Here is a 13,493-nt window from a genome sequence, read left to right as displayed (position 1 = left end):
ACTCCAGTAAGAAGATTTTAATAACTATTTTCTTCTTTTCACTTACAATTTCTTTTGATAACCTTACCTTTTTCTCCATCTTGGGAAAAGAAAATGTATGGCAGTTATTATTCTATAGTATTTTACCACTCTTTAAGGGTCACCTCTTCACAAACTTCCTCAGAATACTTGGGTTCACATATTGTCAATAATTAATTTTAATAAAATTCCCCATTGAAATCTATATGTTACCTATTAGTTATCGCCACATGTTTAAAACACCTTGGTAAGCAACAGTTCATATTTTTTTTCTTCCCATACACTATAAGGGCTCCAAGTACGCAAGAACTTATATAATAAGAATTACGTTAAGTTCTACAATAGAAGAATTTGCTTCTGTCTTCTTAGAAATTAGTTGTGTGAGATACAGGTAGGTGATTACTCTGAACTAAAAGGCAAAATCCATACCATTACTTTATACACACTATAGCATTTTGCCAGTGTTTTAATGAACCAAATGAGGATTATAGTTTTTGTTCTCCAAGATGTCACTATGAGACACTACTCACTTAGGCAGTAGATCTATGTATTTCACATGCTCAAGTACAGACTTTCTCACCTTGCCCTTTTCCATGGTCTCACGTAGGACATTCCCAGAGGATAGTCTCTGCTTGCTTCTTGAAGTGACTGTCCTGCCTTTTCCCAGCTGGTTCATTCTCTCTTGACCCTCTACCAGAGCACTGATCACATTGCATGGTAATTGGTGTTTGCATTTCTACTGACCAGGTTTGTATATGAGGGCAGAAACTGGGTCTCAGTGCTTGGTACAGAGCACTCAGTCCAGAGTAAACACTAGGCACTCTTGAAAGGCATTTCTCCCTGCATTGGGCTTAGATTGACAGTGCAACATTTCAGTGGGATTAAATAATAGGCATGTTCTTGAATTATTGAGGTGGGAGCTTGCGGTGAAATATATTAATAAATTTGTTGGCATTCCGGATGAGAAATCAACCCCTTTAGAGGATTCTGTGCTGGGATCTCATTCCAGAGAGTAGTCATTATAGAGTAAAGCTGGAGAATCCCAGTAGAGGTCACCATCTGGACTGGTGAGTAAAAACTGAGTTTTTGTTGTGGAGGATTATGCTGTTCTTCTTAGGGGGTATGTGTTAAAGCATTTAGGGGTGAGATGCCACGTGTGCTGGTAGCTATAGATACACAGAGCTAGGGAGGTAGATAGGAACAGGGAGATAATTCAGCAAGTGTAACAAAAAGTCCACCTGAAAGGTCTAGGCGTGTTCATCATTCTGCTTAGAACTTGAGTTTCATCTATGACTTCACCGAAGCTGCCAGATTTTTGGTATTTGGCAAGCTTATTAACTTCTCTAAGCCTTAGCTTTTTCTTTAAAAACAGACAGTGGTAGGGATTACGAAAAAAACTCAATGTGCAGTTTAAGTGACATTAGTGTCAAGTTTCCAATCAGGGCTCAAAGGATATCAGCCGCTGTGCTGACGACACCAGCTATCTGGGCATAATCTCATGCCAACAGTGCCATTTCATTTTATATGGAGCTGGGGATTGAACCCACGGCTCATGCTTTCTAGTCAAGCCCTCTACCACTAAGCTATTCCTGAGAACTTAGAGACCTCTAACCCTGGTATTTTAAATGTACAAATGCAAATATATTTGCCACTGGATAGCTGAATCCTTATACCAGCTATCGGTGACACAAAAGCCTACATAAAACAAATTAAACATTTTTTTTTTTTTTTGCTTTTCTTGATCTCTGAAGTTATAAAGTCATTGCCAAAAGGTCAAAATGCTGCCCCAGCAAAGATTTTCTTAACTATTTTATTAGTTTTTCTTTTAGTTAAGGAGATGAATGAATTTTCCAACTGTTAAAAACTTTAACAGTTAGTGATTTTTTTTTGTTACCATGTCAAGAATTTTTAGAGATCTCTTTGTGCCTGTATTCCTTACAGCTTCAGACTGCATCTGCATCTTACTTTCCAAATTGGTTTGCTGAAATATACAAGCTCACCCACTTACACATAACAACAGCAAGCACTCAGGACTGCCTGTGTGGCCAGTACCCTTGTGATTGACGGTTTTACCCCTCACAACCTTGGGAATGAGCACCAGGCAGGTATGCACAGGGGCATGAGGACAAGCAGCTGATCTGATTCACTTAATGTCAAACAGTTGTGATATGCACCTGGACAATCACTCACAGCCGTTCACTTGTCCACTCTTGGCCCATCTGATGATGCACTGGCAAATAAAGGACCACATCTCTGTGTTAAGACACCCAGGAAACAAAACTTAAACGGAACATCCTTATTTATGGAACAATGGCCGAAGTGCTATCAAAGTAGCAGCTTCCCAGTTTCATTAAGTCAGAAGTCTGATATTCTTCCCACATTTTTGGTGCCAGTGTCTTAACCTTGTCCATCTACAGGGGTCCCTGTTTATCAGGGCCAGCATAAATAGTTACAAGCTATGCTAAGCTGCAGCTACTTCATGGATGCTAAGTCTCATTTCGGGTGAGCGTGCCATTGTGTTCAAGGATGGTAATTTTGGGAATCAAGTATTCTTTCACATGGCCAAGAGCCTTGGGGTTGTAAGGATGCTCATGGTTATGACACATGGGCTAATTTGAAGGTAAATGTCCTTTTGAAGTGGGTTTCTTTGTGGTCTTGGATATTGTAAGTTCAAAGATACCGATGGACAGGCCTTAAAGGTTTCATTATAGGTAAGAATTATAGAGCAGATATCAAATTAAAAGCATTGCTTTCCCTAAGAGTCTTAGTGAGAAGGGATGTATGTGTGGATGTTATGTTTTTTATCTGTATTATAGCTTTCATATGTATGTATATACATATTCTCATATACATGTAGCCAATATATTGAGAATAAAAGGGGATTAAAAAGGTTTTGGGAATTTATATATCTATATTTTAAAATGTTTGCTATTTTAGAGCCCAGAAGACCAAGAAAAAGACAAAGATGCATTTGATAATGATGCATTTGATAAAGATGCATTCGATAATGATGCATTCAATAATGGCTTCAGTATGACCACTAGAACTTTCTTTAGATAGGAAGGGTATGAATGTACTAAGCCTGGCTGTGTCTTAGGAGCTACACAAGTTAGAGTTGATGGTCTCCGTGGAATTGTAGAATATCATGAGTTTAAGAGATTTTAGAACCAGCCTAGTCCCAGCCACTTATCTGAGACACAGGCAAATGAGGACAGGACTGTTGTGTACAGATGGCTTGAAGGACATTGGTGGGTCTTAAGCTCTTTCTCTAAGTGGAGGACTAATGCCCAAACAATAAAGCTATTAAAATCAACAGCCTCAGCTAAACAAGAGCTCAGGGCTCAAAAAACAGAAAGTCAGGACAGAAGTACCTAGCCACAGTGAAGAATCTACAGTCCACTTCCTCCGCTCAAGTCCTTTAGTCCTCCTAAGTTCAAAATAGGGACTATGTAAATGGACCACCCATGAGGATCATGGCTAAACACCACAGGAGCCTCAGGCTTGCTGATGTGTGTGGAACTCCCTGCCCCGTTATACTCATTGGCAGAAAGTCTATACAATTTCCATTAGGATCCAAAAGATGTACCCCAAAAAAAGGGGTGCAAGGACTATTACTCTACCCTGAAAAAGACTTCTTTAAGTTGACCATTGGATCTTGGTTACAGCACAGATAACCAATGAGAAAACTCCAGAGGCTAAAACCTGGGTCTTTTAAATATGGGCTTATTATTTAGAGGGCTCATTGGTTGACATATGAGGGCAAACATTACAGATCTATCACCCTAACACATGGAAAGTAAGAATTCTCGGTACACCCTCATTACTTTGCGTGTTTAAGGTTACCAAAGTTGGAATCATATCAAATACCGTGTCAGGGTCCCGTTAGCCTCTTTTCCCCCTTTGCATCCATGAGGGTGGTGCTGTGTCTATCTGGGTCATTTGGGTCTCTAGCATCAAGCACAATGTTGTGTCCTGCACTGCAGAATATGATAAGAGCCATCCCAGAAAGAGAACACAGCATTTCTCTTTTATGAGGTTAAAAATTAATAAATTATGGTCTGTACATGTTCAAGCTAAACCTACAACAGGTATTTGGGCTATGACCATTGATTGTTCTGCCTTTTATCTCTTGGAAGTGTCACAGGGCTGATCTTTTTCTCTCAACCTGCCTGGTCAGGAAGCTAGGTTCTATGGCCATGACCAGCTGACCTACTCTTGAAGGAAACATTTATTATCATCCCCTTGAGGAATCAGCCAAAGTACTTAAAATGTGCTTTGGTCCCTTGGCAACAAACTACCTTGAAACTCACCCCGAGGATCAATAGCAGGCTGCCTGCCTTCCAGCCCCCTCACCACCCATCCCACATTTGACTCAACTGTAGACTCTGCTTTAAGGAATCTGTGACCTTTACTAGAGAAAATCCAGATTCCGAGTCCTCATAGTCAAAAATCAAGATACTAGCTCCCCTGCCAATATCCTGTTACTGCCACTACCCAATCAGATGGCAGACGGGGAGTTACTCTGAAAATTAAATAGCATATATTACAGCTCACTTGAGCTACTTTACACACACCTTCTTTAAAAGATGAATCCTAAGATTACTTAGATTATCCACTATGTTAAAGAAAAGAGGTGGTACTTCCGAAGCTGAGGTAATAGTTAGGTTTGCTTAGGAATATATATACATATACATACATACATATACATACATATACATATATATACATATATATATATGTATATATATATAATGTGCACTCCCCTTATCCACTTGACACAGAATACCATCCTCAGGTGCCCCTCGGCTCTTCAAATCACAGTTTCTCCTAGATCTGCTGTGTGATGCTGGAGAAGTAACTTCACCTGCCTGGTCCTCTGCGTCCCATTTTTAATAGAGACTGGACTTTATTCTTGTCAGTTTTGGGATTTACAAAGTAGGTTGTACTATCAACCACCCTAATATCTCTGCTTTAGATGGTACAAACCCCAAAGATCTTTTCCATTCTTGAAAGCTGAAAAAACGATCTACAGTTACAGGAGATTTCTGAGAAAAAGAAAAAAAAAAAAAGACAACTAAGGTGCCTCAAGACAAGCTTACCTCAGCCCAACAGGAGCAAGTAGGCACAGAAGCGCCATGGGTTGGTTGGCCGGGCTTCCCTGGGTTAAAAAAAACCATAGGCACCTAACTTGGTGACCCTCGGATGGGTTATTTATTAGCTGGTGCCAATCCCTTCCGACCCTCCAACTCACACACACCCCCTAGCCGAGCTCACTAAGCCGTCCTGGGCCATCTCACAGGTGGCTCCCGTGTCCCCCCGGGCACCGCACCGCTGCTCCCCTGCATCAGGTTTCCTGCTCCTCCTCCGGCCACCCCGACCTCGGTCGGCCCGGGTCCCCCACCCCCGGCGGCGGCCGGCAGCGGGGCGGGCTCCCCGGCCACGTGCGCCGCCGGCTCCCGCTGGAACCCCGCCCGTCCCGTCCCCCGCGTCGCCCCCACGTCCCCGGCTCGCCCTACCTGCGCAGCTGTCCCCCGGCCTCCGCGGCCCTCGCGCGCTCCCTCCGTGTCCCCCAGCCGCCCGCGGCGAGCCGCGCACAGGAAGCCCGCGCTCCGAACCGGCGACCCTTTTATAACCCGCGCGTGACTCATAACCGACCAGCGCCGGCTGCAAAAGCCCCCGCCTCGGCCCCCCTCCCGCCGGTTCTTGGAACCTACGGCTCGAAAAACTTTTTTTTTTTTTTTCTCTCTTTCTTTTTAAAGGAAAAGTCGAAAAAAAAAAAAAAAAGTCCAGCGCCGCGAGGACCCGGTGTTTCCCCTCTCCCTTCCTCGGTGGGGAGGTCGCTGCGTGTTTTCTCTGACACGCTCCGTGTACTTTCCTGACCTGCTCCGCGGTGCTTGATTCTTAAAGGAAACGCATTCAAATGACGGCGGCGGCCAGACTTGGCCCGGCCGGCTGGAGGGGGAAGTTGCTAACTTTGTGCAGCAGCAGGGAGGCAGGGCACACAACTCCAGACCCAGGTGGAAGGCTTCCCCGGCTCTCATCAGGACCGGCAGGGCCACAGGGCACCCTGGTTTTGACCCCTCTTTCCCCTCCTGACCCTGCCAGACCCCCAGACACTCGGAATGTGCAACAGGTCCGAGAAAGTGCGTGCCTTGCTAGGTCCTGCATTTACACTTTTGGGGAATCCAAACATCAACCACTTGGATATTCTTTAATTCTGGGCTCACCGATATCCTTCCTCCCTTCACTCCACTCACCCGCCCCCCCCCCCTTTCTTCTTTACCCTCACCCTTCTTCACTCTACCAAAAGAAGGCATGTTCTTAGAGCAGACCACGTGATGGCTCCAGTGGCAATGAACAAAGGTCACCCTAGCAAGGTTATACTGCAGGCACACGTGAGTGAGGAACACCTCTATTCAACTTAGTTCCACTTAGGGGAAGAAAAACCTGAAGGGGAGCAGAGGATGGAGACAGAGCGAACCTCAGCATCATGGATATGTATAATTAAAGATAAAGTGAGTCACTGCGTTCCAGCATGAATGTCCAACACTTAGACTTTCCACCCGAAGGTCAGACGACATATTAGACTAGCATGTGCGACTCTTAGTTTCTAAACTGAATGGGTGCAGAGTTGGAAATTACAGTTAACTTACAGACTGCCCAGGTTGGTTAAGGAACTTGTGAGCATTTTTAAGAACCTCTAATTTGAAGGCATAAAACTTCCCCCTTGTGTATTTCAAAAGTGACCGTGTTGGTTCTCACTCATATTTATAAAGCGTTTGACATAAGTCAGGCCTTCCCCTAAAACTCCACATACGTGTTTGCTCTTTTGGTCCTCAGGACATTCCGAGAGGAAGACAATGAGAGATTAATGAAACAGTTTGCATTAGCTTGTACAGATGGAACAAGCTGAGAATGAAGTCCAGCTCCAGCCCAGGTAGTCTAGCTGTGCAGTCTAGTCTCTCTGGATCTCTGTAGCATCTGGGAGCTCAGGAAGAACCAGGCAGCAGGAAAAAACTGGCCTGGGTATGCAGCAAGGAACACCGGACCACACCCGGGCAGACCACACCCTCTGCTGGGTAGAGACACATGTCAGGGCTGTAGGTTAGACTTAGGTGAACCTACTTTCCATTCCCCAGGTAACAAGTTCATATAACTGTGTAACAGAGGCAGAGTTTGTATTTCTCAGTCCCCCATCTCTCAGAGGAAAGAAGTCATCAACTGCAATCTCACCCTTCACCTCTGTTTTAGTTCCTAATAGGACCTCTCAGCTTGGCGGACAGAGAAATGGACTTCTGGGGTCAAATCCACTTGGATTTCACACTAGTTCTGGTTATGGAAATTGAGAGTTAATTTCTCTACATGCCTGTATCCTCATCTGTAATGAGGATAACGGGGTGGTTATGAACAGAAGTGTCTAATCCTAAAATAGGAACACTGAAGGCTTCCTCTTACCACTCAGAGTTACTCTGTTTGAAGGTGGGGCCAGGAAGTAGCTGGACAAGGTTAAATAAGGTCCTAAAAGTGGATCTCAAAAGTGACATTATAGAAGGAAAGGGCACCAGATTTATTTCTCTCTCTTTCCTGTTCCTTCTCCCTCTCTACAAAGAGGATGCCACTCGAGTGCTATGGTAGTTGCTTATAAACCAGGGAGCAAGTCCTCCCTAGAAACCACACTTGCCGGACCCTGCTTGGGTTTTCTACTCTCCAAACATCAAAATTCTGTAAATCAATTTTCAGTTGCCCGGTGTATAGATATTTTATGCCAATACTAGCTGACCAAGAGAAAGGTGATTATCGAACTCACCTTGATTAATACAGAGTAACTGTTCCAAGGACAGTCAAGGAATGCAAGGGCCACCTCCTTGCTGGAACATGTTTATCCCATGGATATGGTTGTGGGCATAAAATTTCCTTCCCTCTTGTATATTTCAAAGACTGACCACGTTGGTTCTAACTCATATCCCCATCCATGTGAAAGCCCCAGTATGTACTCCTCGAGAATGTGACTCTTATTTGGAAGTAGGGTCTTAATGGTATAATTAGTTAAAATTACATCATTGAAGTAGGGTGTACTCTGAATCCAACACACCTGGTGTCCTTGTAAAGAGGACATGGCAGGTGCAGAAAGGCACAGGAGGATGGCGGTGATGAGAAGAGATGCCAGGTGTAGCCGAGGTAGGGAGGCTTGCCTTGCACAGACTCGTCCTCCACAGCTTTGAACTTGTAGCTTGGAGAGCAGGAATGCATTTGGGATGTGATTCACATCCAGCTAGTGACCCTAGCAAAGTGACCATGGTATAAATGTGTGTCTGGGGCTCATTTGGCTCTGGTTTTTCCCTTTCCTCATGACTCCTTAATGCTACCAGTAGCCTCCCGGATAAAAATGGTGACTGTTGATATTGCTTATTATAGATTGGATGAACCTAATATAGATTATGGCGACTGGCCAGCTATGTAACAGTGAAGAATTCTTGCTAGATATGGTCTAGCAAGTCCATGAAGTTCTGCAGAATTCATGATAATCATAGGGAACAATTAGAAACCAGCCTCTTGGCTCCCTCCTTTAAAAAAAAAAAAAGAATCTTTTAAGGTTAACCGAGTGCTGAAACTCAGGCCTGTTGATTACCAAACTCAACTTGCAACTTGGCTCTTTGGAAGGATATGAGAGGGACATTTCTCAGAGTGTATAATACATTTTAGACTGTGGGTGAAGAAACAGACCCGGGTGTCAGACTTGGCCAGTCTATTGAATGAAGCCCAAGATTTCAGCTCACTGCTAACTCGGTTGGACAATAACATGGATATTATTAATTATTCTGTGAACTTGTAGATCCTCTCTGTCCCCCAGGATGAAGCAGGCTGAATCGGCTTCCTCTGGACTCCATCAGTGGAGCAACCATAATTGATGCCTGAAGCTAAAAATGTGGCCTTCATAAGATGTTCAGACTTAATGGTGTTCATTTTATTTGCCACAAACAAAGCATCGTGTTTATTTTCCTACCATAATTTAATTTTTTCTTGCTTTCGCTGTTCATAACATTTTGGATGCCCAAGTCTGAAGTCTAAAGTTTTATGTTTTTCACCCACATTTCCTTTTGTAAATGGGTCACTGGTTTAGAGTAGTCTGTGACCTTCTTAGATCCTGGGGTACCTTCAGAGGATAAAGGTGTGATCTCTCTCCACCCCTGCTCTCTGTCCATCCAGTAGTTGAAGTTCACACATTAGAGAGCATTTATCTCTCAACCTTCTCTTTACCATCCACCCCTCTTTAAACAATAGTGACGTGGAGTCAGACTTCTACTAGGAGACAGTGCTTGCTGCCAGGGGTTAGTTGTTGCACTAAGGTCTCTTAAGATTCTTCTGTGCACACACACCTCTGTAGACAGTTTCTTTGTAAACTTTATGGTTTGGCTTTATGGGATGCAGAGTTTCTACTTTTGTTTGGTGCAAGTCATCTCTTTAAAGTCTTTTTGGGGAGCCAGGTTGTCATAGTGTTATGGGAATTTTCCTACAGTGAAGGAAGAGTGGAGCTCCGGGAGCGAGACTGAAATTCTCAGAACATTTTGGTTCATGAGCACCATGGGAAGGGAAGTGTTCTTGCCTTAGGCTCTGTCATGACCACATACAGAGCAAATTCCTCTGCATGCCGCCCTCCCCACCCAGCACTCAACTTATTCAGTATCTGACCCCAGCCACACTCTTATCTCAAATGGCCTGGTCAGCTTTACTTGGTGAATGATGAGTCATTTGTAATAAATTACTCTCCATGGTTTTTTTTCTCCTTTCCTCCATGAAATAGTGGGGAGACTTCTCTAACTACCAGCAATGTCTACGGTGGATTCTGTTTCTGCCTGAAGACTAGCATCCCATGGACCATGCACTAGAACCTCCTCAGAACTCGGATGTTTCTCTCTCTCTCTCTTCCTGTTCTAATAATGCCACTAATTCTATTGGATAAGGACACCACCTTTATGACCTTCTTAACTACACCCTCGAAGTCTTATATATAAATTTATTTACACTGTGATTAGGGCTTGAATATAGGAATTTAGGAAGACCTTAGACCTTAGCATTTTGTGCCCTTTTGTGCTTTTCTCATGGGATATATCATGTCCGACAGTCTCCAGTGTCTTAGCTCACTCCAGCATCAACTTTACAGTGCATCCTCTTGTCTGAATACCTTCTAAACCAGGTACAGAAGAGACTACAGGAATTATTCACCCTGAAGCAATTTTCCTCTCTGACTGGGAGCCCCTGAAACCAGACAAGTTATTTGATGTTAAAATATAATTGTGGGATAGGACAAATATTCTTATTCCAAACTGAAAAGAAAATAGGGGAGAAAGAGGAGGTGGCCTGTTGCCAGGTGTTCAAAAGCTGGCAAGTCATGTTTCAGTTGGTTGTAACGCTTGAGAATATTTTTCTTTGGTTCAGTGCTCTGCCTTCCTGACTTACTGGGTGGCAGAGCACTGGATTGTCTCCAGGAGGAGGAGATCCTGCCCTAATGCTTTGGTGGCAGGTCAGCTGCCTTGTGAAATCAAGGCAGTGGTCCTGATAACCTTTGAATTACCTTTGAAACCATTTTTTTTCCTTCTTGAAGAATGGGATACGTTTATAGATAGAATGCTCAGTTGTCTTATCAGGGCCAAGGAGTTGGATGGCCTTCCTTTATTCCATCTTTCCTCTGTCCATTTCAATTCAAAACTGAAGATGTTTAATTGAACAGGCCCCTTGCTGAGCTGCAGTCCAGTGACACCATAGTGTCTGTCCTCTTCTTATTTTTGTGACAGGCTGGCCGCGTTTCAAGTCTTACTGTTCCTTTTGGCTGGCAGCTCCTTTGGTCTTGTACTTTACTGTAATCCAGCCACTCCTCCAACACCCGGCTTAGATAAACCCTCAGCTGAACATCCAATTCCATCACTTTCAAGCTCTGTTTTTGTGGCTGTTTGTTTTGTTCCTTAAGACTCTATACCATAGGCACACTTGAGGCAAGTTCTTTGGCACTTGGTAACAGGGGTGGGTTTTTCCTCCTGCTTTTAACAGCTTAATTCTTATTTCTGTCTGAGACCTCACTTTAATAGCCTTTAGCGGGTTTATTTCTACCAACAGTTTCTTCACCAGTGAGATGCAGTCTTTCTCTATGGCTCTTCTTCTCTCCATTTTATATACGTCACTAGAATCACCTTTAGCCCCCATGTTTCCAGCATGTATGTTGAAAATGTTTCAGGCTCTGTATGGAACCCAGTTCCAAGGTTACTCTCACAAACTACCAGAGGCAAAGTAGCTAAACTGACAGAACTTTATTTCTCACAATTCTAGATCTAGAAAGTCTAATCTCAACTGTGAGACCTATTAGATGCCTGGAGGGTGCTCTTTTCCTGGCCTGCAGAGGGCCACCACCTCCTCCTCCTCCTCCTCCTCCTCCTCCTCCTCCTCCTCCTCCTCCTCCTCCTCCTCCTCCTTCTTCTTCTTCTTCTTCCGAGACATGGTTTCTCTGTGTATCTTTGTGCCTTTCCTGGATCTCGCTCTGTAGACCAGACTGGACTCGAACTCACAAAGATCTGCCTGGCTCTGCCTCCCGAGTGCTGGGATTAAAGGTGTGCGCCACCACTGCCTGGCTAGAGGGCCACCTTCTTACTGTGGCCCCATGACTCTCCTTGTTGTGTGCATGTAGAAAGAGATTTCTTTCTGCCTCTTCGTACCAGAGCACTTGTTTATTGGATTTAAACACCACCTTTATGACTGTATTTAACTTTTAATTATACCTCAAAGCCTTATCTCCAAATAAAATCAGGGACATAGTTCAATCTACCATACTCACTGTGGTAAGGATGTTAGGTTTTCTCCTTTTCTTTATGTAAATAATTCGTCTTTCTGTACAAAATCATTGGACTTTCTTCACCTCTTCAGACTTTTAATTTTTTTTCTAAAGAATGCTTTTCCACTGTTAATTCTATTGCATACCACCAAGAATGACCCCAGTGTGGGGAAAAATAGATCCTAAGGAATATCACGAAGTGATAGTAAACAAGAAGTCAGAGCTAGTCTTGAGCTACAAGGCTATCATTGTCATAGACAAAGTGGGTTGTAAGAATAACCCAAGAGGAGACTTAACATTGCTATAACTAACAGAAAACATACACATCTAAGTGTGTTCCAGGCTCAGTTATCTCTGATGTAACAAAATGGTTTCTGTTACAAGATAACCACACACGGTGGACCTCATTTCACTATAACTTCAAACAAGCCGGAAAAGGACTGTGTGGTTCTTCCTTGGTAGAAGTGGCTGATGTCGTTCACATCTATAGGTCTCTATTCTGTTTTCTATCCTGCATTGCAAACACGGCATTTTGTTGGCATTCTATATAGTCGTTCTTCTAAAAAGTTTGCTGATTTTTTTCCAGTCTTCAAAGCCAAGCTTTCTGTTCAACCTTCCATGGCACTAATTGTCCTATCATTATTACTATTGTTGCTTAATTTTCATGGTTCTGGGGACTGAATCCAGGCTCTTGCACGTGGTACGAAAATGCTCTACCCCTGAGTTATATCTTCCCCTTCATGTTTTTCTATTATTAAGCTTTGTACTTAATACTTTCCTTGATTTCATCATGTAGCTGCACTATTAATATTTGGTTGTTAATAAATGTTTCTAGGAAACAGAAGATCAACAAAAGAGCAATGAGCACATCTGTTCAAAGATGTAGCAGGAATTACTCACACCTGGAACCTCAGCACTTGAGAGGCTGAGGCAGGAGGACTGCCATACATTTGAGGCTAGTCAAAGCTGTAGAACAAGACCATGTCTCAAAAACAATAGAATAAAACCAAGCTTTCCTGAACAGGGATGCAATTTTGATATAATAGATTAAAAATCTGTTAATGTAGATAAAAATTTAACATCTACCAGAATGTTTAGTATGTTTTGATATGAACCCCTTCCTTAAAGAATATTGTAAACTGATTCTCAAGTTGGCAGTTGGCATGACTCTTACTTTGTGAGATCAGACTTACTCCTCTCCAGCCTTGGCCACCTGTGTAACTGGGTCCACCATCTATTTCATTAAACACCCCTGAGTTCTTGCTTTCTCTTACTGCATATGTTCAATTCATTAAGAATTCTATAGAGTCCACCTTAAAAGTGTATCCTAACACCATCTACTTCTGCCCACATCTATTTTGTTGCCACAATAAAGCTACTAATCCTCTTGAGCGGACTGTCTCTCCCCCCTCCCCCCTTTTTTGAGAATGAGTCTTACCATTTAACTCTTGCTAGCTTGGAACTCACTGTGTAGACCAGTCTGACCTTGAACTCATAGAGCTTTGCCTGCCTCTTCCTCTGAAGTCTTGGAATTAAAGACGTACCTCACTATTTCCAGCCCAGAGTCACCCTTCAAAAGTTGAAATCAGCTGTCATGTTCTTACACAGGGTCGGCAATAGTTTTCCTTTGTAGTCAGAATAAATTCCAAATTCC

Source organism: Peromyscus maniculatus, chromosome 12 (genome assembly GCF_049852395.1).
Source record: "Peromyscus maniculatus bairdii isolate BWxNUB_F1_BW_parent chromosome 12, HU_Pman_BW_mat_3.1, whole genome shotgun sequence".
NCBI lineage: Eukaryota > Metazoa > Chordata > Mammalia > Rodentia > Cricetidae > Peromyscus > Peromyscus maniculatus.
The sequence above is the reverse complement of the archived record's forward strand: the minus strand, read 5'-3'. Positions refer to the sequence as shown.